Source organism: Camelus bactrianus, chromosome 10, assembly GCF_048773025.1.
Source record: "Camelus bactrianus isolate YW-2024 breed Bactrian camel chromosome 10, ASM4877302v1, whole genome shotgun sequence".
NCBI lineage: Eukaryota > Metazoa > Chordata > Mammalia > Artiodactyla > Camelidae > Camelus > Camelus bactrianus.
The window spans coordinates 52548199-52575237 of NC_133548.1; the positions used below are offsets into that span (position 1 = coordinate 52548199).

Below are 27039 nucleotides of genomic sequence, written 5' to 3' on the forward strand. Positions count from 1 at the left end.
GGTCAATTCAGACACAAACTTTTTTTCAATAGTAAATACTACCGTGTTACACAGTCCATGGTTGTTTGAATCTGCAGATGCAGAACCTTGGATACCGATGAACCGAGCATATGAAGGGCCTACTATAAATTATTCCTGGATTTTCTACTGGGCAGAGGGTGGGTGCCCCAACCCCTGTGTTGTTCAAGGGCTGACTGTATATATTTTGGATATGAGACTTTTGTTGAATAGATATACTGTAAATGTCTTCACCCACTCTATGGGTTACTGGATTACTTTGTTTCACTTTAATGCAGGATGATCTTGAACCACCAAATTAATTTCTTGACCCACTAACGGGTCACAACGCACAGTTTGGAAAACACTGCAGTACATGCTACTGCAGTCTTCCCCAGACCTGGATGCCCTTGGAAGGGGCACCTCTGGCCAGTGCCAACCACGGCCGCGTTAGCCTGGGGCACCCTTGTGAACAGTCAGGAGCCATCAGGAGAACAAAGGCCATGATATTAGCTATCATAATTTCCAAATTCAAAAAAATCCTTTTTCCATACCTTCAGTGACAACACAGTTCCCAGTTCTCCTGAATTTAAGATTTACCAGCCCCACAGCGCAGACTGAGAGAGGGGACTTGGAAAGATGGTTGAGGTGTGGGGACACCTCTGGAATTAGGCTTTGTCACAGGGCTAGAGGCTATGTTCCCCATGGGCTTTCCATCCACTGAGCGGCCTAGGCCCTCAGGGGATGGTGCTGTAGAATCTAAGATGCCTCAGGAGGTTCCTTTCAGCCAACAGGTCAAGACCACACTCCCTAAACTCTGACAAATTACATTAACCATGGGAGAAGGGCACTCACACATCCTGGTACCTTCTCACTGTGAAGGAAAACTTCTACACAGGTGTAATAGCCTCCCAGCTCCTCAGAGTAGCCCTGACCGCACCTGCTAAGCTCCATGAAGGCAGGGTTTAAAACGGGGTACTCCTGCCAGAAATGTGGCCGAGGTCACACAGCTGGTCAGTTACAGAGGGACGCTGCCGAGCCCCACAGCATGTGTTTTCATCCCTATGTCAGCCAGTTACCATGAGAAGAGTGGTGATCACATCCAAAGGGCTCAAAGATTCTCTTCCACACACGCACACACACACACACGCACGCACAAACGTGCACACACGAGCAGACACACACAGGTATGTGTGTGCACACATGGACATATAAATGCACACATACCCATGCTGTACTGCTCAGAAATCCGTGGGCTGGACTCTTCTGGTTCATTACACATGGAGTTTACCCTCTTTCCTAATTTCCAAAGTACTGAAATAGCCCATAAAACATGAATAATGCAAACATAGGTAGATGAGGAGGGCACTTTACAGTTTGTAAATCCCTTTCACATTCAGTCTCTCCTGTGAATCTCACAACCAGCCTTCTGAACATCTATTAATATATTATGATTCTCAAGGTCCCCCAGGTCTCCTGGGGGGGTCTAAGGACCTTCTGTCTGGGGAGACCAATCCTTATTACCCAGGACTGGGGCTGTGGCAGCAGCCAGAGGTTGGCAGGATTTGTGCATCAACTCAGATCCTCCCTAAAAGTTTTCCTTATAATTATATTCTGCAGCAACCAATCCTTCCTTGTCTGAGTAGAGTTTCAATTTCACAGACCTTCCATGGCTGGGCTTGTGTTTGCATGAGCGTTTTGGGGACATGGACACCTCTCCCCTCCCCCTCTCAAACATGTCCGCACATTCACTGTTCTCTCAGAGTCTTCTCCTCCAACTAGAGGGAAGCAGCCCCATTACTACTTATGCAACTACTAGGGACTAGCATTTATTGAACACTTCCTCCAGGCCACGTACCAAGTGATTTATGGGCATTATCTCAGCACCCCTCACCGGAATCCTTGGCCACATGTATTAATACCCTTACTTCACAAATGAGGAAACAGATGCTCAGAGAGGAGAAGTGACAGCCTATGGTCACATAGTCAGCAAGTAATTAGATGGAGATTGGACCACGTCCCACTGATCCTTAAGTCCTGGCCCATTTCAGTGCCTGGGACAGTGAGAAGCAGCAAAACTACCTACACGGAGGTGGGCAGCATCTTAGGACCAGCTTGTTTTCTCTGAGCTCAGAGAGATGGAGGGACTTTCCTGAGAGCATCATCAGAGCAGAGCTGGGACTGGAACCCAGGTCTGGTCCTTGGGTTTCTCTTCGTCTGATTCTTAGGAAGCTCCTGAGACAAAGGATACTGGTAGAGCACTGTCATCCAGGCGGATGCCTCTATTTAAGGAGATATTTACAGTGTTAGAAAGAAGGTGACCAGGGAAGGAACGGCTCTTAAACTAAATTATGAGGACTTACTGGAGGGAAAAGAATAAAAAGGGACCTCAAGGAGAGGTATGATCTTTGTCTTCAACCATTTTTAGGACTGACTGGTGAAAAAGAGGCTTGGCAAGATGTGAGGAGGAGTAGATACAGTGAATATCAAATCCAGATTATGGAAGAACTCTATACAAATCCTAAATGTGGGGAGATGATAACCAGTTCCTCATGAGTCCCTGCAGGTCTCCACGCACAGGCCAAATTACCTATCTATCTATCTATCTATCTATCTATCTATCTATCTATCTATCTATCTATCTATCTATCTAAGGTCCACACCTCTAAGACCCTTTCATCTCTAAGATTCCACAAGTCTTTGAAATGTACTAAAACCTTACAGGGAAGGCAAGCAGTAATCCTGTACTCCCTGCTCATTGTTCTTAGGGGAAAAAAAATTCTTATAAAATAAATGGAGATAAAGTCTATCTATTAACACATATTTAAGAGGTAGAGTAAAAAAGCACCCATATCATTAACTTAAATCATGAATACTCTCTGAAGTGTAAAAAAAAAATCGACTCACTTTTCTTTAAATCTTCTTAAAAGGGTCTAAGAATAGTCCTTCAAATAATCCTTGAAGTATGCAATTTTAATTTGGACACATGGTAATTTCAGTCTACCTGTTGGAAGAGACAAGAGACGAATCAGTCATTTTTGACGAGGCTGCTGTTCTGACAAGCAGCAGGTGAGGTTTAGGCAGCTTGGGGGTGAGGGTGGGGAGGGGTGGGGGGCAGTGGGCAGCAGCAAAGCTGCTTTGGCCCCAGGCTGAAGACTAGTGTCTGAACACTCAGACGAAGGGCGACTAAAGTCGTGATCACAGTGCCTGGCGTATAGCGAAGGCTCAATAAATATTTAACGAATGAATGAAGTAAAGGACAGATGAATAAATGAGTGTGATTTATCATCTAACCTTTGATATAAGGAGTTACCCTATAGGCTCAGCTCTCTGACTCTTTGGGAGAAACAGAATTTCCAGGCACTGGGCATGCTATGGAAAATAGCGCAGAGAAATGTTCATGGTGGAGTTGATGGAGTGAGAACTTTGGAACCAGCCATATCTGCGTTTGAATCCTGGCTCTACCACTTAAAACTGTGCAACCCTGGGCTGTCTTATTTATTTATGTTTACTATTGCCCTTAAATTGGATTCTTAGCCCATTTGTTAATTTTCAATCCTTCTTCTTTTCCGAACACAAACATTTAAGGTCATACATTTCCCTTAAGTGCTGTCTTGGCTATATTCCACAACCTGGGTGTTTAATATTTCTGTTATCATTCACTTGTATTTTATAATTTCGATTTTCATTTTCTTTTTTGACCCATAAGTTAGTTTGATGTGTTTTTGTAAATATCTCTCAACGTATTTTTTTCTCAAACTCATCTTTCTGTTATTGATTTCTAGCTTAATTGTACTGTGGTGGGATAATGTGGCTCGTAGGGTACTGATTCTTTGAAATTTATTGAGATGCATTTTTGTAGCCTCAGATGGAGTCATTTGCTGTGAGTATTCCATGTGTACTTGGGAAAAACATACATTCTCTAGATATTGGGTGTAATCTTGGGCTAGCTTTTTTTTTTTTTTAAACTTTCCTGCCCTTCCATTTCTTTATCTGTAAAAAGGTACCTGAACAATAACACATTAGTTCCCTCCTGCCATTTAGAATTACACTTACTGACATAGAGGCGGTGCAGATAAAAACAGAGAATGCGTAAGAAAGAGAGCCAGACACACTATTTCTTGCTTATAACAATATTTATAACTATACCCTAGATTTCTAAAGTGTTTGAAAGTTTCTAAATGATGGCCACAACTGCGACTTGGTTTCTTACTCACAACAAGCCTGTGCAGTGTCGCCCAGGCAGATGGAGGTGAGGAGCCACGCGGAGAAGGGACATGCACCAGCTGGTGTGGCTATTCGCTCAGTCCTCCAAGCCAGAGCCCCAGGGTCCCTCCTTGAATTGCCCTCCCACTCACTCCTTACATTGGCTCAGTTCAGTCTACTTACTGTCTCTCAAATCTGTCTGTTATCACCCTCAATGCCTACATCATTTCTTACCTGCTTTATTCCAACAGATTATTAAATTCCTACTGTTCTTAAAATACAACTACAAAAAATAAATCCAGACAAGGTCTTCTCAGCAGGCGTAATTCCCCAATGGGGATGGGGTAAGTGTTGGGTGAGGGGTGCCAGAATATCAGAATCTTGACGAGGACAGTGACGCTATGTCTGTCAGATGAAGGCGTGGGTTTAGAAAGGTAGAGAAACAACTGAGTTCAAATAGTCTTCATCTAACAAAGCCCTTCCCGTGACCTTGTCCCCATCGCACTCCAAGTTCTTTTTCTCTGTCTCAGAGAGAATTCCTGGAGGAGTCATCTAAACCCCCACTTCCTCCACACCCACACCCTCTCTGAATCACCGTGGTGTGGCTTCACCTTGAGAATGTCCTCTTTAAGATCAGAATCATGCTGTCATTGCAAATTCCAGAGACTTCTCAATCTGCAGTGGCCCCTCTGGGTCATCCGCCAGCAGGACCACAACCTCCTCTGGAAACTCCCCTGCCGTGGCATCTATTACAAACTCTTTGATTCTCCTTTTCCTGCAAGGACTTTCTCTGCCTCTTTTGCTAGTTCTTTTCTCTTTGCCTCATCCTTAAATGTGAAAGAGTAAACAGCTCCCTCTTCTTAAATTTTGAGGTTTAAATTGGCATTTTTGTAATTTGTTTTGTCAATATAAAATGGGTATACAAATATTAGTTTCATAACTTAATTCAATTGTTTCAATAAAATTAGAACCATAAACTACCACTTATTAAGTGCAGGTTAAATATATGCCAATCACTGTGCTAAACGTTACTGTGCTTAAGCTTTACAACCACCACTTGGGGTAGGTATTATTAATATTCCTTTTTTTACAGATGAGAAAGAAAAAGCCACGAGAAGAAATGTAATTTGCCTAAGATCACTCAGCTACTCGGTGGCAGAGCTGGGATTCAAGACAGCATCTGTCTAATTCAAAGCTTGTGGTCTCAGCCACTACATTTACTCATCCTCCCCTCCCCTGCCCTGGCCTCTGCAACTTGCCCTTCTCCCACGATGTCATGAATTTCATGCTTCCATTTTGCTTCCCACTGAATGGAAGACCTCTATCTGCACTGTGAGCTGACAAGATTCCACTCATTGTTCAAAGCCCAGCTCCAACGTTCTCTTCCCATAAAGCTACCCACAAGCCCAGCTGGTTTAATTGCTCCGATTTCCTTCCTGTGGCAGCTCTACAATGATACCAAACCATCCATTCATCCGTCTGACCACGCATCCATCCATCCATCCACCCCATAATCATACAAATACAGTGGAAGATTGTTCACCCAGAAGCATCCACACACAGGAATTGCTCCAAAGGACTTTTTTTTTTTTAATGCTTTGGGAAAAAAAAATCATACTTTTGTCAAAATGGAAGAAAATTTGCTGGAGGTCATGGTGTGTGGAGAAGCAATGTGCTCTGCCAGGCATTTGTGAATGCTGGGTGGTCAGGGACAGTCATCCCTGTGATCTGGCCAGGGTGGTTTCCAAGGTTACCAAAGCACGTCTGTGCGATTTCCCTTACCCAATGCCTACACTTCTAAATCCTATTTATACATCGAGCCCAGCTCAAATTCCTCTTCATCCTCAAAGCCCGCCCTGATTCTCCTCTCCTATCAGGCACACGTGAACCTGGACCTCCGCCAGAATGAGTCTGTGACATCTCTGATGACACGTGGTGTTTTAATCATCCATGGCTATTACTGCAGTTCAAAACGCACTTCAACATATTCATTTCATGCTTTATCTCCCCTGCTGTTCTCCCTGGAACCAGGAATTGCACCCACTTCACCTTCACGATATTGTCAGAACCAAGCCCAGTGCCTGGCACACAGATGTTCATGACCAACCGACTAAAGCTGAGGACATTGGCCTTCACTCAAATGCAAGCACCCAGCAGTGTAGTATGCACACAGCTGGGGCAAAATAAATAAAAACCCTCCCACCTCTCTCCATCCCCCAAAAATAAGGATCAGAAAAGGGGCCCATACATCCACTCAGCCTGAGGCTTCTGAACACTTGTGTTCCATGGTTTACAAACGTGTTGGGGTGGGGGCTTCTGACATTCTCCAGGATGGGCTAGACATGTTTGAATACATTCTAGTTTCCATAATCAAGAAATGAGAGACTTTCAAAGATAGACAGGGCTTCAAGATCAGCGACTACAACCACCTGCTTTGACAGAGGAGGGCTGCAGAGGTGAAGAGACTCCATCCAAGTCACAGGGCAGGAAGGATGGTGCAGACACATCTTCCCTGCCCCCTCCCAGACTTGAGGATGAAGCCTCTAGGAAACTGGGTGCTTTCTGAACCGCTAAAAATAAACTCCCAGAAACTTCATCTAGATCTATCACGGCTGCAATTTACAGCGTCTAGAACTTCAGCATGGTATAATCAGCAAATGGACTGCAATAATTTATTTTTGATTTAAAAGCTCGAATGAACACGACCTTCCAGTTGGAATGGGAAAATAAGAGGCTGGGAGCCAGCCACATTCCTCTGGCCCCTTCCAATGCCACAGTTTTAATGCTGGCTGGCACGTCTACTGACGTCTGGTGGACATGCCACAGAGGTAGGACTGTTAACTCTGAGCTCTGGGCTCCCTGGGAAGCATGAATTCTGGAATACAGCCCCCTCCAGATAGGTCCATGCTCATTCTTCCAGTGACCAGGATGACGCCTAGCCCTTCCAACAAGCAGGAAAATCCAAGGGTGGGGAAAAGATGGTCGTGATGGCTCTGAGTAGGAAGTATCAAAGGATGGACCAAGAGCGACACTGTCATGCAGCTGAAAGGGATCAGAGAGGAATTTTTTAGGCTTTTGTTTTATGTGTGCCATGAATGTGTGCCAACCACATCATCTCTTTTATAAAATGTTGGTAAGTAACTACCTCACAAGATTATCATCGGGATTAAATGAGAAATATGTAAGAAAAGGGCATTGTAAGTCAATATTAGTGCATCTTCTTGAGTGAATACATTTCCAACATAGCTCTTTCTGATGAGATATTTTTCTAACCAAAGCACTATAGCATGTCGTAGTAGGTGCCCCGGGTGAGGGAGTAGAAAACCTGGAAAGCTGTCTTCTTGAGTTTCCCTCTGCAGAGTCCAGGCAGAGGCAAGTCTGTTCATTTCTTGTAAGACCTCCGGGCAGAACATTCTGATGCTAGAAAACAAAGATCCTGACCTGGGCAAGAAACACGGACAGCTTTCTCCTCTCTCATGCACTGCGCCCAACCTAGGCAGACATCTGCCCCAGACACCCACTGACGAGGATGCTGAATATGGTGGCGAGGCAGTGTGCAAAACCAAAGCAAAGCTTGCATCCTCCCGTTGAAGGCAGGGGAGGGGGCACTTACGGAGCATCTACCACGTGCCGGGGACAGTGTTGGACTCTTTCACTTCTGTAGGGGAGAGCAAAACTCGTCCCCGAAATGTCTCTATGATATGCCGATTATTTCAAACTGAAAACAACCAGGGCTCAAAAGTTTCAGGAAGAAACGTTGATCTTCCCATTAACCGCCTAAAAAGTTGTAGATAGATGGCCTCTTACAGGAATAGAGCTATGGAGCTATCACCAGAGAACACAGGTAAAGAATACGGGCTGGGCGTGGTGGGGGAACTCTTAGAGATCAGAGTCCACTCTGTGTCCCACTGTCTCCGCCTGGCCCAGCAAACATTTATTTACCAGACATTTGCTTTTCTATCTCCATGTCAATTACCTTTCTCCCCTTTGAAGTCCCAGACCCCGGCCCCCAACATCCTCTTTGGTCTTTAGCTGAAGACGGTATTTAAGGTGAGGTTTCGGCCACTTGGGTGAGTCAGTCCTCCTGGGTCTCTCTCATGCATGTTGTTAGTACACTTCTGTTTGATGTTCTCTTGTTAATCTGTCTCAGGTCAATTTAATTCTTAGAGCAGCCAGAGGAACCTGGCTTGAAGGGTAGAGGAAAGTCTCCCCCTCTGACACTTCCCAGCTCCTCTCGCACCCTGCGGGTTACCCTGTCCCAGTGCCACGTGGCGCCCTGAAGCCCCCCTCTCTTCTGCTCTCCAACTAGCCCCTGAGCAGGAAAACTCGGACCCTCGTCCTCACACTTTCAAGTCTTTGGGACCATTTTGGGCGAACTTCAGTTTCCTGGTCAGTGAGGTTGGGACAAGAACCCCAAACCTGCCTGCTTCACCAGATTGCTTACAGACAAAGGAGGGTGAGTGTGAAAAACTTGGGAAACCGTGCCGAACACTGAAGGATCTGTCCTCTCGTTCAAGACCCTCAAGAGCTTCCCACTGTCCTTCACTGAACATTAAATTTCACCTTTGCCCCAACTCACAGATATGCTTCCCCGACTGTGCCTCCCTGGTCTGTCCGCCTCGTTTCCTGGGCTCTCCATGCCCATCTCTCAGGACATTATACTCAGGGAGCAAACGCTGCTTTCTCTCCCGGGAGTCACCTCCCCACTTTAGGTCTCACCTTAGACTCGAGTCACTTCCTGGCGTGGACTCCTCTGCTCTGTGTTCTTCAGGGAACTTGTACTTCTTTGATGACATCTGATGGATGTCTACCTCTCCAACCAGAACGAAGCAGGGCCCGCTTTCATCTTGTCACCAGGATGTCCTCAGGGGGTGTCCTCAGGGGGCCAGGTGCACAGCTGGGTCCGCTTTGCTAACTGAGGGCCCCACACACATCTTGAGCTGTGCTCGGCCCCTAGTCAGTGCTCAATAAACACTTGCTGCACAAAGGTATGTGTCAAGGGTTAGAGGGGACGGCTAGTACGGGGTTGAAATCATGGGCTCCGGAGCCAGAACATCCAGTCTGAGCTTGGCCACTCCACTCAGAGCTGCATTACTTGAAGTGACTTCACTTCTCTGTGCCTCAGTTTCTCCATTTATCCAATAACAGTTGTGTCGACCTTCTAGAGTTGTTGTGAGGATGGAGTGATAGATTTAGAGTTCCTAGGACAAGGCCAGGCAGGTGGCTGCTGCCCTATAAGTGAAGCTATTCTCATCCAGATCGGTCTTCACCCTCCTCCCCTGACGCAGATCGCATCCTTCCTCTTCTCTGAATCGGGTCCAGCTCCGTCCTCCTCCTCTGGTCTCCTAGCCCTCATGGGCTCTTCTTTGCACTTGGGGCCCTACTATGCATTATCTGTTATCCCAGAGAGTGACCTGTGCCCCCTGAGAGACCACAACAGCCCAGAGGAAGGTCTGGAGAGGCAAACCAGGGGGCACTCGGAAAAGGGAGAGAGTTGGAGGATCTGGGTGAATGGAGGGGGTAACTCGATGGGGGCTTCTCCTGGAGCCCGTTTGAGTCCTTGGGAATTCTACCTTGAAACCAGTTTCTGGGGACTAAGCTTCCAGCCTTGAATACCTGCCTCATGGGCTTGAAAAAAGCCCCCCTTTTTTTTGAGTGAAATAAATGGTTAGCCATTAAGATGTAAAATGCAGCTGTCACAGTCCATAGAACAACAGACAGGTTAATATGGGTGCTTAAGAATGCTATTTCCTCATATTAACCCCAGAGCGAGAGCAACCCATCCAGAGAGACGCCGGAGTGCTCCGGAAACCTGCCGTCTTTTTCTTTAACAATATGTGATGTTTAAATACCAGTGGATGTTTATTTCCAAGCAGAGTTCACTAGCTGCCCTCTCTTCCTCTCTCCTCCCCTCCCTCTCCTTTTCCTCCTTCCTACTCTAAGAACAACTTGGCCTTCATTTTCTCCCTGAAATCTGGGACATAAGCATGCAGATGTGCATCTGGGGCACACCTGGATTTCTGAATTTGCCTCTTGACCAGGTTCCCTGACTCCCATCTCTCCTCTCCACCCACCACCTCCCCTGGCACCTCTCCAGCCAATCCCTCTGACCTACATGGTGCCTGCCAGGGGACAAATTTAACTTCAAAAATGTGCACATTAAAACATGGTTTTAAGTTATTCCCTGCAAAGAGGTGAGATTCAGTTCCATGAAAAGTGCAAACAGCTGGGACTCGCCTTCCTGGTAGAAATAAGGCTGGCGCATAGCACTCACCTGCCCAGAAGAAAGGCCGGCCAGGTGGTGTTCAGTCAATGCACAGGCTCCAGAGGGTGGGGCTTGAGCACTTGCTGCCACCTGACCAGCAGCTTGGGGAAGTGACTTCAGGGCCTGCCCTGCATGTCGGGCCATTTTGGCAGAAACCAGTATCCCAGCACCATTCTTGAAGTCGTGTGTGTGTGTGTGTGTGTGTGTGTGTGTGTGTCGGGGGGTCGGGGTTGTTACTCCCCAGGTGCTCATCAGCAGGGACGACTCAGTACCAGCACCTCTCTGGCTACTGTTCCTATTGTGGGTAATACGTGCCCCTCAGGTAGTTCTGGAGTGGGGAGAGGGGAAGGGTGTGATTCCAGCATCATCAAAAATCACCAGCAGATCCTCAAATGGGCCAGGCTCTCTCAGGCCTCAAGCACCTTGTACATGCTGTTTCCTTTGTCTTGTCACCTCATCTCCCCCTGAGTAATTCCTTCTTGTCCTTGAAGACTCAGCTGAATGTCACCTCCTCCTGGAAGCCTCCCTCACCCTCTGACTAGATCAGGGGCTCAACTTCTGAACTTTCACAGCTCCTGGCCTTTCCCTGCTGGTGTGATTCTCTCCTGGGTGAAGTTATCTGCTTATCTGACTGTCTCCAATGAATATCTCCAGTGAATGTTACCAGGGCAAGGTGCTCTGGGTACAAAACAATAATAATAATCAATACATTAAATTAATCTATGCATCAGCTCTCTGCCTTGCTCCAGGAAGAAATTCAGGGAGCACAAAAATGAAAAATGCCCCCGAGAAGCTTACAGTCGGGTGGAACAGCAGGTGCATAAGCATTTAAAAACTATTCTATGACAGGAGCTGAGATGACGTGACGTGGGTGAGGACCTGGGGTGGAGCTGGGGGAGCCTTCTCTCTCGTCTCCCCCAGGACTTAGCACAGAATCCCACATGGGCAGATGCTTGGTGAGTATATGTGGGGTGAATGGGATGGATGGGAGGGAGGACCTGAAGGGGCTTTAGCGATGACTCATGTCCGTGAGAGAAGAGACAGTGTGCCCCCGAGTCAGCGGCAGCGCAGGAGACAGAGCTGGGCCCTCCAGAACTTTGGTAATTCTATTTTTATTTTATTTTATTATTTATTTATTTTGGGGCAGAGATAATTAGGTTTATCTACTTCTTTATTATTTTTAGTGGAGGTACCGGGGATTGAACCGAGGACCTCATGCATGCTAAGCACACACTCCACCTCTGAGCTATACCCTCTCTCCCGCTGACTGGTAATTATAAATCCCATCAGAAACTGAAAATGCAGAAGGACAAGCCACTTCTCCTCTCTGAGCCTCAGTTTTCTCACCCATAAAAGCAGAGGGTTAGAGTATATCTTTCTTGAAGGCTGCTCCAGCTTGTAAATCCCAAGAGACTGAGGTTACCCAAAAAAAAAAAAAAAAAAAAAGGCTGAGGAGTAACCAGGCCGCTACTCATAGGATGTTGCCTTATCTGTCTTATTCAGATCAAATTCAAGAGCCTACTAACAGGCACCAGCCCTTCCTTCATTTATTCAAATAAATATTCAAAATGTATGTGCTAAGTGTTAGCCACGTGGCAGGCACAGCCCCAGGCACCCAGAGACCCAGCACTTTCCCTTGGACCTGCTCCCTTGCACAGCTCCCGAAATCCCTGAGCTGCCCACAACAATCTGCTCTACAACTTGGAGTAAACCTCCGACCTGTTTGTCCTCTCCATTTCCCTTCCTCCCTGCCCCATCCCCTGCCTTTGCTTTCTCCTTCTTTCACAACTTCATTCATTTATTCATGCATTCAACAAATGCTCACTCAGTACCTGACCCAGGACCTGCCTTCCGGAACTCGGCAGGCTCCCCTTCCTGGCACTGAGCCGTGCAGTGTTCAGAGCTATAGATTTCATCAACATTCACTGCCCTGCCAATCCTCCACGGTTCCGTCCATGTGGTATGTCTGCCTGGACTGTCTCAAGCTTCTAGCCCCCTTCCAAGGTCTAATGCAAAGCCACCTACCCTATGACACAGTCCCTGAACTCCCCGCTGGGGTCCCACGGCCCCCTGCTTTCTACCTTGATTATACCACATTGCATTAAGGGGTTTGTCTGTTGGCGCCACTGCTCTGAACTCCATGAGACTCGGGGCAGTGTAGTTTCATCATCATATTGTGGCAGCACGCACCCAGTGAGTGCTGGAGACAGCTTGGCTGCAATGAACTGCATCAAAACTTCCTAACTAACGCCTTCTAACTTGCTCACGTTCGGGTGAAAAGGCAGAATGGCATCTGTCCCACCGCCTGTCCTACCAGCTAACCCAACAATGTCCTGCCCTCCAGCTTCCCTCTGCTCTCAGAGGCTGTTCCCAGCTTGTGCGGGACCCAGGGACCCTGCTCCCTGCACCCTGGCACTTTGCACCTGTATCCTTTGACGCCCTGTCTAACCCCTTCTCAGGACTTTCTGTGAATTTGATGGGGAATGTGCATAGTCCAAAGTGAGAAAATCTACCCTTGAAACATTTCCACAAATAAAATGTACCTATAAGCCTTTTATTTTTAGGTAGTTTTCTGCACCAGGATTTTGCCAAGGTTCTTTAAGGAAGAAAGGATCACTGTCCCTTACAAAGTGTATTCAGATCAGCCAAAGCACAGCGGGCTGCGGACACCCCTTGGGGTGAGACAGCCAGGGATGGAGCCTTGGCTCTGCTGCGCTAGCTCTGGCCTTGGGCCCCCAGCTAGATCAAACTCTAGTCGTGCCCCACAATTACAGTCTTGCTGCCCAGAGAAAAGGAGCAATTCAACTGCTAGCTCACTCATGCGTGGACTCAATCACGTATTCTCTTTACTTAATGACTCATTCACCCATTCACTCATTCATTCACAATTATTCCTCAGTATTCATTTCCTCCAATGTTCACTTATTCATTTACTCCAAGTCACACACTCATATTCATTCATTCATTCATCCGCTCATTAATTTCAAACATTTAATCATTCACTCATTCATTCATGTATTTACTTATTTATTTCTTCTTTTGATCCTCATTAACTCACTCATTCATTCACCCTTCCACTCACTCTTTCCTTCATACACACACTGCCTTCTATATGCGCTCCCTCCCCTCAGCCCCTCACTCACCACCTACATGTGTTCCTCACTATTCCCCAGCACAGCATCCTTCCAGGAAGCAGAGCCTCCATCTCGGCTGGGTCCATTAGTCCTCACTCCCAGAACATTCTCTTCCATTTTAACATCCAGCCTGCTGAACTGTGCAGGCATGTGTCCTGGTGTGCAGAGGATACGCTTTCCACTCAGGAACAGATGTTCTTGTAATCACTGTTTTGACTTTCACCCTCTAATGCCAGAAAATTCCACAAACTCTTCCAGCATGCAGGAAGGCATCCACTCAGCAGGGGCAGGCCCTGCAGTGCCTGGGGGTTCAGATTCTAGGATATAGGAGATTCCTGGCAGTCAGAGCTGCAGAAAATTGGAGCACCTCCCTACCCAAGGGATTTGTAACCTAAGGTACAGGGATGAGCTGGAGAGGGAGGTAGGCCTGGAGAGCAGCAGAGTTTGTGGGACAGGTTAAGGAGTGTGAAAAGGAGTGGACTGTTGTAGGATTATGGAGGCATGATCTGTCTGTGTTTGGGTTATGTGATGACAGGTGACAAGGTCAATGGAAAATAGAGAGGTTTATTGGCGTGGGGCCAGTGAGAAGAAGTTATCAGCAATGTCATAGCAGAAGATCAAAATCATAATTTGCCGAATTACCTACCAAGTTCCAGGGACTTCCCATACTTTGTGCCCGCATCCCCCAGTAATCCATCTCCCTGTCTTTCAGAAATAGAATCCCCTGAGTTTTAGCCGGTCACCTGACCTCCTAGCCAAAGACTAGATTGCCCAGATTCCCTTGCAGCGAGGTGTGATGGGCTAAGTTCTGGCCAATGGGTGCAAGCAGAGGTGTTAGATGCAACTCCTCGGCTGTGCCCTTATGGGGGAGCTGGGTGCCCTCCACTGCCTACTTCACCATGTGCCAGCTAAAGTAGGGCCCTCTCTCGGGAGCCATCTCTGCCTTTGGAGTTGAGGGCTTACCCTAGGGCAGGGTGGAGCCGCAAGACAGAGAAGCCTCAGTCTCTGCAGAACCTTGTGAAGCAGAACATCTCTATGCCCCCAGCGGAGGTTTTATGTGCAAGGGAAGCAAGCATCTGTTATGCTTTGGACACTGCTGCTTTGATCTCTGTCAAAGCAGTCAAGCTAATATCTACTAATACCAGAGGAATCTTCTGCATCATGTTGCCTCATGGAGAAACTTCCTTTAGAGGAACACTCTTGGCTTCTCCCGCTCGCTCACTTAATCCTCTCTGTTGTGGCTGAATAGCATCCTCTCAAAATTCATGTCTCCTGGGAACCTGAGATTGTGACCTTCTTCAGAATTGGGGTCTTTGCCAATGTAATTAAGGTAAAGGTCCAGATGAGATCATACGGGATTAAGGTAGACACTAAATCCAATGAGAACATCCTTAGAAAAGATGGAGAAGGACACAGAGGTACGGAGGAGAATGCCATGTGAAGATGGAGGCAGAGACCAGAGCGATGAGGTACGAGCCAAGGGACACCGAGGATGCTACGAGGGAGGCGTGGAACGGATTCCCCATCAAGGCTTCCAGGAAGGACCAGCCAGCACTGCTGACCTGGCTTTCAGACTTTCAGTCTCTAGAACTGTGAGAGAATACATTTCTGCTGTTTTAAGTCACCAAGTTTGTGGCAATCAGTTGCAGCAGACCTGGGAAACTAACACACCCTCTGAGAGGAGGGCGAGCGATTGGACTGATGGGTTTGGCAGACGAAACTGGACCTCCCTCGCCCGGAAACCCCTCCGGCCCCGTACCCCCCTCAAATGGCCTACAGAAAGCCAACCTCCCTTCTCCCGCATGGACGGCCTCGAATTCTAGAAGGCAGTGTCAGCAAGGCCCTCTGGCTACAGGTCTGCAGCTGCACCATGTCCATCCCATCACTGGAGCAGTGCGGTGGGCAAGATCACGACCGCTGAAGCCGGGCCACCGGCATGAAATCCTGCTCTCCTATCTACTAGCTGTGTGACTTGGGGCAAATTAATTAAACTTTCACTGGTGTCTTCATTTGTGAAACGGGGATGATAATAGTACCTACCTTACAGAATTGCTGGGAGGATTAAATTAGCTACGTTGTGAAGTGCTCTGAATCTAGGCTAACAAACACTAAGTGCTAAGTCAGTGTTAGCGCTGAACGAGCGGTGATGACGGGATATGAGTATTTGCTGTGATTATCTGACTCCTCTATGTCCCAATTAATTTTGAATTTAGACCAGGAATGTGGGTATTAGCTTCTGGCTTCCCTGGAATCCCAGCACTTACTGCATCGAATCTTCATCAGCCTCCTTTTGCTGACGAGGAGACAAAATCTCAGAGAGATCAAAGAGCAGCCCACAGTCATCCCTTGAGTCCTTCTCCTCCCCGTACCCTGGCTGCTCAGACACCCATCGGTCTGGTTGTTGGGCTCCCAGGCTCTGGCTGGCAGCCTCCCTCCTGGATCCAAGGTAGCAGGGCCAGAGCCCAGCAGGAACTCCCAGTACCAGCAGTGCGTGCAGAGCCACGGAGCCTGGTCACGTCCCCACAGTCCCCGTGAACATCCCGCAGTCCGTGTCCACACAATGCTGGATGACCCTTCAGCCCCACTGGGGTCATTCTACAGCCTGAGCTGTGCTCCAGGGAAAGCCAGTTGCCTTGGCAGGCACAAACGTGGCCCCCCTGCCCCAGGGGCTCCTAGACCACATCCTGGGTGAAAGCAGCATGTTTAACCTCGAGAACCAGCCTGCTCACCCCACACCCAGTCCCCCTCATTGGGAGGATGGAAATCTCCTGAACCCAAGTGTACGGACAGCAGGGAGGAAGAGGGTGGAAGGGAGAGAGGAAGGGATGTTAGCTGGGCACTTACTGCCGGCCAGGCCCTGTGCCAGGTGCTTCATGCTCGCTGTTACACCTGCTCCTCACAACAATCTATGCTATAAACCCATTGTCATAGATGTGAACACTGAGGCTCAAAGAGTGGAAATCACTTGTCCAGGCCACATGGCCAGGAACCGTCAGAGGCACCCAGCTTTGCCTAATTCTGACACCACAGGAGGGTCGGACATCCCTTCTTCACTCTGAGCAGGGAAGGCTTTGCGGGTCCTGATCGGAGCCAGAGGGGTCTGGAGCCCCGAAACGGGTTCTCCTGGCTCCCACTCCTCACACTTTGCAGTCGTGAACCTTCAACACAGCAGTGGAGGCAGAGGAGCTTCAGTGTTCGAACAGCCTGTGACCCTCCATGGAGGACTTCTACCCTTACTGTCCCCTCTGATGTGATGCAGATCAAGACAGGCTCTTCTAGAGATCTCACTGAGAAAGGTTCCAGAGCAGGAAGCAGAGGCTGTTTCCTCACCCTCAACTTATCAGCTCCATTTCTGGGCTCATGGAGGGGACAGAGCATAGTCTGCTTTCTTAAAGGCTTCCATTAGTGAACTCAGCCACATTTCCTGATGCCCACTCTGTGCGCCAGGCACTATGTTAGAGGTAGGGGCTTCAGAGAGGAATCAAACAATCCCTGCTCTTGAGAGTTTATGAGCAGGAGATGATAGACCTGGTAGCATAAGAATGATGATGAGGATGGATGCTAACACTTGAGTATTTACTATTGGCAGTTCTAAGTGATTGATGCTTATTATCTTATTTAACTGTCATAAAAACCTTATTATTTGCTTCAGGCACAGAGAGATTGGAGTTCCTAGTAAGTGGCAGAAGTGGGACTCAAACTCAGACATTCTAGCTCAATTTTGTAGGCAGGCAGTGATCAATTTGAGTGGAGAAGTCAGTTACATGTTCACAGAGGAGTTAATATCAGAACGTGGTTTTGAAGGATGAATAGGAGTTTGCCGGACAGAAACTAGGTGAGAGTGGGTCAGGAAGTTTCAGACAGAAGTCAAGCAAGAAAAGCATGAATGATGGTTTATAGGTTCAAAATAGCAAGGGGTTTGGAAGGAATTTCAGGTAGGTCAGTCTGGCGAGAACATAAAGTCAATGAGTGTGGGATGGGAAATGATTTCAGAAATGAGGCTGCAGAAGGAAAAGGGACCAGCTTTTGGAGACTCATGAATGCCAGGCATAGAAGCTAGGATTTTTCCTCACTATTAAACAAACACAGGGTTTCTTTGTTTCATGCATAAGTAGTCTGGGAAAAGTAGTCAGGCTGGCACAGCAGTTCAACAGTGTCATCAGGGCCCCGGGCTCCTCTCACCTTACAAACAGCTCTGCCATCCTTAACATTTTCCTCATGGTTGCAAGATGGCTGCTGCACCTGCAAGCAGTCTCTCCGTGCTCAAGGCAGGAAGAAGGAGGACGGGTAAAGGGCAAAAGTCTGATCTTTAGGATAGGAGCTGAAACTTCATTGTGTGGCCACTGGGGACCCGTGGAAGGGTCTAAGGCAGGGCAGAAATGATAACAATACTGGTTAACATGTATTAAGCACTAATTGCCCCAGGGAATGTTCTGTACTACACTTACCACTTTACACATGTCACTGCAGCTAATCCTCAAAGCAACCTCAAGACACAGGTAGCTCCTCATTTACAAATGAGGAGACACAGAGAGGTTAACAAAATGGCTCAAGGTTGCCCAGTCAGAAGTGGTAGAAACTGAGTGGTCCAGCTGCTGAGTCTTGCTCTTAAGCACACATTTGCCTGCATTTTAGAAATGCACCACTGACTCTGAGGTGGTTGTGCAATTGTGGAGGCAAGGAGTCCAGTGGAGAGGTTGTCTGAATGCTCCAGGTGAAGCGGATGGGAGCCACACTAGGGTGGTGACCATGGGTGGAGAAGGGGGCAGGCAGAGGAGCAAGAGGAGGACCTCAGGACTGCCTGACTCTCCCCTTCCCTAAACCAGGCTCCTCTGTGTCCACAGGGCCTGCAGGACTGTGGCCAGGGCACCAGTACTGGGCACCTGCAGGGATTCTGAAAAGTGTGTCACAGCACCGTGGCAGGCAGAACCTGGCACAGGGCTGACTTTCACACTGACAAGCACATCACTGTTGTCGTTCATGTGCAGACTCTCACCCCCGACAGTGCCAAGGCCCAAAAAAGCAGGAACTGGTTTGCAGAGCTGGGACCACAGTTAGATCATTGTCTCATGCCTGGCAGATGGGAGCAGGGTGATGCTGACATCTGCAGCTGACAGGGACCTGAGTGCAAGGGGCAGAACCATGACTCCGGGGCTTGAAAAGACCTGGGCTCCCATCCCAGCTGGACCTTAAATGAGTGGTGACCACACGCCGCCTCTTCAGCGAACATCTCCTGCACACTTGCTACGTCCCCTGCCCTCAGTGGGGTACCAGGATGCAGAGACGAATTCCACCACCCCTGACATCAGGAGCTCCCAGTCTCCACAGTGCTGGTGCCAGGGATTGGTTCTGTGATTCAGGGAAGCATAGAGGGTGTGGGAGCTTGGGGTGGTGGTCCTTGGAGGTGAGGGGATGCTAAACCAGCCTGGGAGGTCAGGGTGGGCTTCCTGGAGGAAGTGACTGCCAAGCTGCATTTCTTAAGAGAAGAGTCGGCTAGGCAAAGAGGAAGGAAGGGTATTCCATTAAATGGGAACCATATGGGCTAAAGAGAGTGGGAAGAAAGCAAGACACAAAGAGAAGAGTCTTTGGGAGGACCCAAGCCTGCTCTGTTTCATCAACACATTCATGGATCCTGGTGTCCCAGTGGCTGGTAGACACAGTATCTGACTGCTTCAGGAAGCAGAGCTCTTAGTGCTGGCCCCACACTGATTATAAATTGACACAATTCTTCCCTCCTCGTATTCACACCCCTTTGTACTGTGACTGCAGATCCTATCATCTGGAGGTGAAGACCATTACCCCATCTGTCAAATCTGGGCTGACCTTGTACCTTGCTTTGACAAGCAGGATGAGGCAACATGATGATGTGTGAGTGTTAAGCACATATCTCCTGACCTCTTGGAGTTTTGCTCAGCTGACGGGCTGGGGCTAGTCTACTGGATGCCAAGAGGTACATAGCCCAGCCACCCTACCTCCAGCTCTCCATGGCCCCAGATGACAATCAGCTCTGGACTCATCCACCAGCTGACCCAGGGTGACCAACTCATCCCCTTTGGCCTGGGGCTTTCCTAGTTTTAAGCGGAATGCCCCACACCGCAGGAACGCTTTCAGTCCCAGGCAAATGGGAATGGCTAGTTACCCTAAGCTGACCTCGGGCACATGAATGAGCTCAGCCAATCCATAGATGAGGGAGTGATAATAAATGGTTGCTAAGTTTGGGGTAGTTTGTTATACAGCCAGAGATAACTGATGCACTGATATCTTCGGGAATAAAGCCCAGGTTCTCAGCCTCAGTAGCCGCTGGGAACCGACTAGGTTCCTCTTTTTGAGCGGATCATGAAAGGGACAACACTGATGCTCAGAGAGGTTAAGTAACCTGCTCAGATCACAGAGCCAGTGGGTACTGGCAACGGAACACAGACCCCGGTCTCCCAGACCTTCCCCTCCCACCAAGCTGCCTCTTCAATCATCACATTTGTGCTGCAGTAACCAGAGCTCCCCCAGAGACTGTTAATTGAACAAATCTCTGGTCATGCTCCGGCTCTCTGCGATGGTTTTCTTTACAAGATCTGGTGTCAGACCACCTGATACGCTCCCTCCCACACAAGGGATGATGAAACTCACACTTAACCACAAGTCACTGCCAGTCCCACCGTGGCCAGAGACCAGGGCAAAGGCGATGTTGTCAGGCAGCAAAAGACATGTGTTCACAGCTTCCTGATCCCCAGGTTGAAAGCCACACAGATTTGTAGCTTGGACAAGGAGCTGGAAGACACTGATCTTAGTTCTAATTATGACACATACCTGCTGCATGACCTTGGGCAAGCCACTGCCCTTCACTGGAAGACTGGGTGTCAACTGATTATTTAAAACTTAGACAGTTCAGTGTAAATTAAGGGCAGAACCATGGGGTATTTGCATTTGAACCCAGTACCCAACAGTGCACTGTAGCTGCTCAGTAAACACTTACTGAGTGCATACGTCACAGCAGAATGTCTCACGGGGAACTTAACTTGGGTTTCTTTCTTGCTAGTAGAGCAGGAAAGCCTTCTCGGGTAGGGCAGGGGACCCTGACATTAATTTGGAAGAAGTGTAAGATTTTCATTTCCTTTTCCAAGGAAGAATGAGACTGGGATGGGACTTTGTTCCTGGGCTCCGATCATCTTTGCTCTTAAAGAGAGCAGGGTGGTTTTATTGTATTCTCATGAGCTCTTCATGTTCCCGAGATGGTGGGAACTTGGCAGTTTTAGGAGGAGAGTGCTGCTAAAGGGGTCTAGTGTTCTCAGAAGTCTAGTGGGAAGCATCAGAGGCAACATTTCACACCAAGGAGATCCCTCTTCTTCCAAGGGTCATGCAGGCTCGGGACGGAAGCTGCGCAGTGAGATTCTGCTACACTGGGAGACCAGCACTGGACAGAGAGCCATGGCCAGTGGCTGTCCATGAGGCAAAATGGTGCTAACTACAGCAGTGGGTTGAACAGAACAGAGTTTGTCAATATTTGGAAAGTATACAGGTTGAATTCTTTTCCCAAACTCATCAGTTGAAGTCCTAACCCACAGAACCTTGGAACATGACCTTATTTGGAAATAGGGTCATGGCAGATATAATTAGTTCAGATGAGATCATACCGGAGTAGGGTAGGTTTCTAATCCAACATGACTGGTGTCCTTATATAAAGGGAGAATTTGGAGACAGATGTACACAGGGAGAACACGATGTGAACATGAAGGGAGAGATTGGGATGATGTATCCACAAAAGCCAAGGAACTCCAAAGATGCCAGCACACCACTGGAAGTGAGCCTGGAGCAGGCTCTCCCGCACTGCTGTCAGAAGGAACCAGCCCTGCCAACACCTCGCTGTCTGACTTCCAGCTTCCAGACAACAATGTCCTGTTATTTACGCCACCTGGTTTGTGGTACATTGTTATGACAGTCCAAGCAAACTAATACAGGAGTTAGGGGAGTGTGAGAGACCTTTAGGGGGCGGCAGGTGTGTAAATGTCCTTGGTTCTAGGATAAGTTGGGAAAGGGCACAGGGGAGGGGAACCATAGAAGAACCATCTGGACTCACATCAATCTGTGTGGGAAGGCTCAAGTCAGTTGAAATCTGACTTTAGAAATAAAGACTGTGATATAACTCTTCCTTGCTCCACAAGCATCGTGATTCACACAGCACTTTTTTTCATATTACATCATGAAAATAAGTGGTGAGTTGAAAGCAATGATAAAGGTCAGAGAGACACCCCCTCTTCCCATATTTTGTAGGTAAGGAGATAAAGACCTCAATGGGGGAGTATTTTTGTCAGCATCCTCAAAGGGGTGGAGCTGGGGCTAGAAGCCAGGCATCTCCAGAAGTCTTTCTCTAAATCTCAACATGCCTCACCCAGCAACCATACAGAGCTGCGGCATTTGTGTGAAATGCAAAAGCCTCTGTGGGCACAACTGCATATTTAGACATTCTCAAGCAGGGAAGGCGGCTGGAAAGTGGCTATTTTCATTTTCACAAAGTCCTCTGGGAGCCAGGGTGAGTGAGGATTGTTTTTCAAGACCGCCTCCCTTGAGGTGAGCCTAGCCAAGAAAAAGCTGTAGGGCAGGGAACCACTGTTCAGTACCTAAGAAAGTTCTGATCTGCAAAAACATTAACCATTGGATTCTCTTAAATGGAGAGTCCCCATAGGGCAATGAAGTATGATGTTTTAGAAATCACTGAAAACTGGGGGAAGGATGGAGTTAGGAAAAGGAGGAGAAGGAAGAGGAAGGGGAGAAGGAGGAGGAGGCAGAGGTGGGAGGATAGGGGAGGGGAAAGGGATGTCATAGGAATAGAGCCCGCTTCTGGAGCCACATTGCATAGAAGGCAAATCAGACAGCAGAGGAATGTAACCTAAAATAATCGTGTAAGTTAATGAGCAAAGAAGATTCAGCTTTTGGACAAATCTTCATTAACATAGCTAATGCTGATTGATGCTTTACATTTATATACTGTTTTTCACATTTCAAAGCACTTTTCCAACAATTCTCTACTAGCTCAAAATTCTGTCTAAGCTTGGGTGTCCAGGCACTTTATCATCCAAAGCAGGTCACTTTTGAGGCTGAAAGGAAGCATTCTTAGTAATTGTCTCAGGTCAGCATGTGTAAACCAGGACTGTTCTTGGCAAACAGGGATGTATGCTCAGCCCACGACCAGCCTCCAAAAGAGACTAGGTAACCCAGGGACATCATCATTCATTCATTTACCCCAAACCTGCCCCTCTCTGTCTACTTCATCTTCATCTATTCAGTTGTTCACAGAAAAATCCAGGTCACTCACAATTCTTCTCCCTCCACCCTTTGTCTTCCCCTCTGCCACCAGCCAGCTCCAATCCATCGGCAAAGCCTGATAACTCTGTTTACAAGTTATTCCCCACTTGTTTGTGTGTGTCTTCCCTCTGGTTTCTCCCTCGTCTTAGGCATCCTCATTTCTCACCAGGACGGTAGCAAAAGCTTTCTAATCCGTCTCCCCTCTTCCACACGTGTTCTTTTCATAACCCATTACCCAAGAGGCAACAAGAGTTAATTTTTCAAAAGTGTATAAGTCTGATCATGTTTCTCCCTTGCTCAGAATCTTCTAGCAGCTCTCTACTGCACTGAGAATAAAAAAGCTCTACTCCTTCTCTTGGCTCTGTAGCCTTATTCCATAAGTATGCGGTGAATGAATGAACACACAAAGTCAACAAGTGTTTGCCCGATGTATTTTATCTATAGCCGACCCTCTGTATCTGGAGGTTTTGCATCTGCGGATTCAACCAGCAGTGGACCAGAAGTTTTTCTGGGGGGGGGAGGGAATTCCAGAAATTTCCCCCAAACAAAACTTGAATTTGCTACACTGGTAGCTATTTACATAGCGTTTACATTGTATTTGGTATTATAAGTACTCTAGAGATGATTTAAAGTACAGGGAAAGATGTGTGTAGGTTATATGTAAATACAACATCATTTCAGATAAGAGACCTGAGCATCCTCAAATTTTGGTATGCATGATGGGGAGGTGGTCTTGGAACTTGATCGCTGCAGCTACTGAGGGACAACTGTGCTAGACTCCAGCCAGGCACGCCTTAGAGCTTCTGTGTGACCCATGTCACTGTTGGGACGAAAGCTCCGTTCCAATTCCTGATACTTATTTCCACGTGAAGGGAGCCCCATTACTCACAAGTAGTGGAGGTAGTTAAACTGGTGGTAAACCAAGGAGGAAGGAGAAACTGAGCACGCTCAGTTGAGCTCCATTCTTCTTCCACTTGGCAGCTGGCAACAATTTTTGCTACTCCTCCAGGGGCTGGCTCTTCCTCTGCCCCCACCCAGCACTGCTCGTGACCAGGTGGGTCAGTCTGCCTAATCCTGGATCCAATTATCAAGTCTATTTGGCTCTCATGCCAAGCCAGGTTACTCATTATCAGTAATAAACATGATATTTTGGCTTCCATCTGCCACCCTCTGTTTATTTCTTAATTTGTTCAGAGCTCAGATGGAAAGCGAGGTGCTATTTATTCGGCTCCCCAAAGACCTCAAATATCCCTTGAGAAATAAGAGAAACCAGTTGCATAAAGCCTGGAACGGAGCCCCTGGCAAACCAAGGGTATAACAATCTGGGCCTCGAGAACGAAAAGCTGTGATACTGCAGTTGCTGGCTGAGCAGGGATCATGTGGGCTCACAGTGAAAACTGAAGCACAAATTTAGCAGCAGCATTTAGCCCAGAAGAACGTCTTCAGGAATGAATCATGAAGGGAATATTGTCATTTGTGCAAAGAGACAGAGGGTTATAAGGGAAAAGGTGGCTAGAGATTCTCGTTTATGTTTAGGCAAACAGATGGCCATTTTGAAAAACAGAAAGCCCAAACAAAAGCATCATTTATTCCAGGAGCTAAGAGATTCTTCTACTGACATCTCATCTGAAACCCATCTCTTATGCTTTTTAACCCCCTGGAGAATTCATAAATAGCACTTCTTAAAATAAAAGCAAAACAGTTTTCCTAAGGATGCAAGTTACATAAGACTATTTTGGTTCCTCCCCGCCTCCCACCTTGTCCTCCCTTCGTCTGTTCTTTGCCCAGATGCTGCTGAAAACCTTCATCACTTCACTGGGAGCGGCCTGCAAGAGGTGGCAAACGTGAGACCTAGTTCATGACGCTCTCAGGGGAGAGATTCACTGACTCGTATGTCTCTCCGCCTCACATACCTCGCAGCAGGCAAAAGACTAAGTGGAAATTTTTTATTTCCTTCCTCACCATCTTGAATTTCTTTTTCTTCACTCCACCCTTCCCTCAGTCTTCAGACCCCAGTTTGAAAATAAAAGATTGATGTCCCTGCTTATGTCTAGAGCTATGCCAGCCGGATGTCTCGGGGAGGCTGTCCAGAGACTTTCTGCCCTCACCTGCTTGCTTGGTGCCCTGCGAGGCCACTTCAACCTGGAGCAATGGGCTCCCTCTGGCTGTCAGCTGGGTTTGGCCAGTGGCAGCCCTGGCTGGACATCGAGGTTGGGGACGGAATGAGGTTAGGGTATTTATCTTCTGGCAACCTGCCTGCTGGGCTGTGGGTGGGCAGTAGCTGTGTTCCTGTGTGGGAGGGCACAGCTCTTTGCGGGCAGCTCTTTGCTAGAGCTGCAATACAGCTCCCGCTGCCTCTGGGTTCTGGGACCTCTTCCCTCTGCCGGCCCACTCAGGATATGTGTGGTCACAGCTCCCAGCTGGTGACAGCTCCCAGGTGCTTCACCAGTCTGTGTGGTTGCCTCCAATCCCGCCACACTTTAAAACAGTCCCTTCCCCACCCTCTCCTAAACTGCCCTTTAAAACAAATGCCATTGTTTCTTGCCAGGACCCCAAGTGATACACAATAGCTCTATGTCAATATCTGTGTCTGTCTTTACTTGACTCCAGATCAACTCTACTTTTTGCTTCCCTATCCTTATCAAACTTCATGAACAAATGCCCCAGAAGGTTTGAATGTAGAAGGGTTTCCTTGACTGTCTAAACTGCACTTAATTTTTGGAGGTCAGTTTGTCAAAATATACCAAAAATCTGTAAAAATGTTGAACTCCAAAAATTCAGGTATTTGGATTGTTCTAAAAAGTATCCCCAGGGATCCTTGGATTTGTATAAAGATGTTTTGAGGGTGATATTAAAAATATCTAAGGATTTGTATGGGCACCCCTAGTTGAAACAGGGCAGACTGTACCATTGTATCAGTGCCAACTGGCTGAATAGCAGCTCTGGGCACTCACTGCAATAGTGAGTACAGGAGTGGAAAAAAAAGAATTATAAATAACTCTAGTATTCCATGTGATGAAATACTATGCAGCCTTACAAAATGATCATGTAGCTGACCAGTTAATGACATGGAAAGTTGTATATACATTGTTACATGAAAAAAAGCAGATCACAAAATTCAATATGGAGTATAGTCTTCATTCAGAAATTAAATTAACTAATTCAGAAAGAAATTAAAAAGATGAAGTGTGTGTGTGTGTTTACACAGCAGAGGGAGCAGCAGTGTTTATTTCAATGTGGTAGGGTAATAGATATTTTGTTTTTTCTTCCATTTGCTCATTTGTAGTTTCTAAATACTCAAGAATAAATAAGTATAATTTTTTAAATGAGAAAATATGACAATAAATCTTTTTTTTTTAAAGTTACACAGCCCGGTTTTAGAGGCAGCCTAAAATTTTGGTTAGGAGTCTCTGATTATAAACTGTTTGCTGAATACACTGCTAATAGGATCAATCATTTAACTGATGGCCTCTGGTCTCATTAGAAGTGCTTGGCGTTTCAAAACAGTGATCGCCAACCCTCAGGCGATCGTATACTATATACCGCTAGCTCCAGCTCTGTGCAATGGCTACTGACTCTCTGCCAAGAAAACGATGTGTCGTCCCAAGTCAAGACTGTTGCCTGAATTCTTGGCAGCCATTTTCAGCTGTTTTCTCCCCTGAACACTTAATATATTCCTAGCAGATTGACTACATGTTATTAATAACTATATAGGCTGTCAATCAACACATCTTCTGAGAGAAAGTTTCCAAGCCAGTTGTATAAAAAAACCCAATTAAAAAAAAAGATTTAAAAGACATTCTTTCTCAACAGTACTTTTAATTATTTGACACCTAATTATTTACTCCTTCATTTTTACTCTGCCTCCTTCTCCAAGGAAGCTAATTAGCCAACATGAAGCCGCATGCATATTCATGTGTGTGGAGACAAGTTTCTATGTATGCATGTAGATGTAGGAGTTAGTATATGCAGTATAGCGTATATATTTAGTAGTAACGACATAGTATTCATACACAGAAACACAATCACATACTTTTTATTCACCCAAGATGGGAAGGCAGGGCCAAAGGAAGCTTCTAGCATCTATCAGAACGGAGAAAGAAGTGGGAATCTGCTGAGGCCCCTTTGGTTCCCTGCCAG

At 47.2% G+C, this 27039-nt stretch overlaps 1 protein-coding gene across 11 annotated transcripts in view; it reads right to left on the reverse strand.

Annotated features, from left to right (window-relative positions):
• Nucleotides 1-27039, reverse strand: part of TENM4 (teneurin transmembrane protein 4) — a 743689-nt gene that overhangs the window by 430029 nt on the left and 286621 nt on the right. For 3 of the 11 annotated variants that reach the window (XM_074372748.1, XM_074372747.1, XM_074372749.1), the window contains one exon: nt 2905-3001. The exons of the other annotated variants lie outside the window; for them this stretch is intronic. The gene's annotated coding sequence lies outside the window, so the exon portion shown is untranslated. The remainder of the gene's footprint in view (nt 1-2904; nt 3002-27039) is intronic. 11 annotated transcript variants of the gene reach the window in all.